At 48.9% G+C, this 2,684-nt stretch overlaps 1 protein-coding gene across 1 annotated transcript in view; it reads left to right on the forward strand.

Moving 5' to 3' along the window:
* LOC107112580 (calpain-14-like) overlaps positions 1-2,684 on the forward strand; it is a 54,833-nt gene that overhangs the window by 28,505 nt on the left and 23,644 nt on the right. The window lies entirely within an intron of this gene.

The raw sequence follows: 2,684 nt of genomic DNA on the forward strand, positions 1-2,684 counted from the left end.
AGTTGTCATGCAAGTCAGGGGGGACCTGGCAACCCTAGACTGCTGCCAGGCCTAGGGTTGCCAACCTCCCAGTGGGACCTGGCGACCCCCCAGAATTACAACTGGACTCTAGACAGCAGAGGCCTGTCTCCCTGCAGAAAATGGCTGCTTTGGAGACTCTGTGGCATTATAGCCAGCTCCCTTCCCCAAACCCAGCCTTCCTTACAGTCCACCTCAAAACCTCTAGGGATTCCCCAGCCTAGCACTGGCAGCAACCCCTGTCAGGCCTGGCCCAAGGCTCCCTCCCTCCCTCCCTCAAAGGCCAAAAGAGGCCAGGAAAGGGTCCTTCCCCTACCCTTTTACTGACAGAGCCAGTTAGAAGCCTCCCCCCCCCCCCCAATGTTCTAATCTTTCACGTTCTAATCTCTCACCATTGATGTCTGGAGTTAGATCCCTGCAGAGGCAATTTCAAAAGGTATTGGGGGGAATTCAACCCTCCCTGAAGGGATTTTTTTACTTTTTGGATTTTTCTGCAGATACAGGAAGTCTACTGACAATGTAGGAAAAGCTGTTGGGGGAGAGTGAGCCCTCTGTTGGCAGAAATAAGTATCCGCACAAACCCACCCCCTGTGGGAATTAGATATATAGATGCCCCCCCCCTCACAAATCTAATTTGGCCCATACACCTTAGTGTTTGGGCTTGGGGGCAGGCTGAGTCTGCAGATGTTTAAAACTGCCTTTGACGCCTATGGATGGAGTAATTCCATGTGATTCTTCAACTATCATGCAGCAGCTTGTTTTTTTTGGGGGGGGGATAAATTACATGCCAGCTATTGCCTTTTTAATGCACATTCAAGTGATGCAGAGATAATCTTGACCACAGAACATTTGTAATTGTACGATAATCACCACATAAAAAGGCAGTGTGACTCTATACTTAACAGCAGTTCTCAGGTGGTTTGATATTTAATGACAGGACAGCAAGCACAAGAGGTGTACATTACATAGTATAATGTGAGACTACTGGTACAGTCCTGGGCTAAGTCACACTCTTCTAAGTCCATTAAATTCAGTTGGCATAGAAGGGTATAACTCTGGTTATGATAGCACTGTACTTCTATTTAATGCGTGTTGCTTCAGCAATGCACTAAGCCAGAGATGTTAAACATATGGCCCAGGGGCCAGAACAGGCCCATCCAGGGCTCTTATCTGGCCCACAAGCAACTGGGGGGGAACGAGTCCAAATGTAGACTAGAAGGGCCTATATATTAGGGCATTATATACCCTGCTGAGGTCCCTCCCTTCCCCAAATGCAGGCCCTCCCCAGGATCTTCCCCCACATCTCCAGGGATTGCCCAAACCAGAGTCCCTCCCTTCCCCGGTTGAGGAGGGCTGGTTTGGCCCTGAGTTCTGCTGAGGAGGAGTATGGGTCATGGTCAGTGGTAAGATATCTCCGGTACCTGGCGTTACATTTTATGGCACACATGGCCTGGCCGGACAAAGTGACAGTTATGTCAGATCTGGCCCTCATAACAAATGAGTTTGACACTTCTGCCACTAGGCTTTCTACAGATGCCCAAGTGGTGTGCTCCCTGCCTGCCTATTAGATATAGACCAAGCAAGGATAGAGCGTGAAGATGAGTAACTGATCAGGGGGAGACAGGTGGAAGGGCTGTGCAGAAGACAAGAGGGATCTGGAAGAAGCTTTGCTGAGGAAAAGATCTTGAAATGGAAATGTGAGGCTGAGACTGACTAATGGGTCACACAGTGTTGCAGGCATGGGAAGCAGCATGGCAGAAGCCACAGAGGCAAGGCTGAACAAAGGAGGCCTGGCTCAGGAGCTCCACTGTTAATCATTGGGAAGCCTACTGAGTTCTTCCAGGAACGTTGTAAAGGTCCGTCTAACTAGCAGTGCAATTTCTAACAACACTTTCCTGGAAGGCCCAAACCAGAGTTGGCAACCATAAGGGTTGAGGAGGGCTGGTTTGGCCCTGAGTTCTGCTGAGGAGGAGTATGGGTCATGGTCAGTGGTAAGATATCTCCGGTACCTGGCGTTCATTTTATGGCACACATGGCCTGGCCGGACAAAGTGACAGTTATGTCAGATCTGGCCCTCATAACAAATGAGTTTGACACTTCTGCCACTAGGCTTTCTACAGATGCCCAAGTGGTGTGCTCCCTGCCTGCCTATTAGATATAGACCAAGCAAGGATAGAGCGTGAAGATGAGTAACTGATCAGGGGGAGACAGGTGGAAGGGCTGTGCAGAAGACAAGAGGGATCTGGAAGAAGCTTTGCTGAGGAAAAGATCTTGAAATGGAAATGTGAGGCTGAGACTGACTAATGGGTCACACAGTGTTGCAGGCATGGGAAGCAGCATGGCAGAAGCCACAGAGGCAAGGCTGAACAAAGGAGGCCTGGCTCAGGAGCTCCACTGTTAATCATTGGGAAGCCTACTGAGTTCTTCCAGGAACGTTGTAAAGGTCCGTCTAACTAGCAGTGCAATTTCTAACAACACTTTCCTGGAAGTAAGCCCCACTGAAGGAGTAGGATTCTCCTTCAGGATTGCTCACCTCTCCTCAGAATCCTGTACGTCCCTTTGGTAATTTCACTCTTTTCTCCTACTACAATTCTTATCATGATACTATCAAAGACTTAAGGATGCTTTACACGTTTAATGTGTGGAGAATCCTCTTTGCATTTTGT

The sequence above is a fragment of the Gekko japonicus genome, unplaced genomic scaffold (assembly GCF_001447785.1).
Source record: "Gekko japonicus isolate JY-2015 unplaced genomic scaffold, Gekko_japonicus_V1.1 scaffold710, whole genome shotgun sequence".
NCBI classification, from domain to species: Eukaryota; Metazoa; Chordata; class Lepidosauria; order Squamata; family Gekkonidae; genus Gekko; species Gekko japonicus.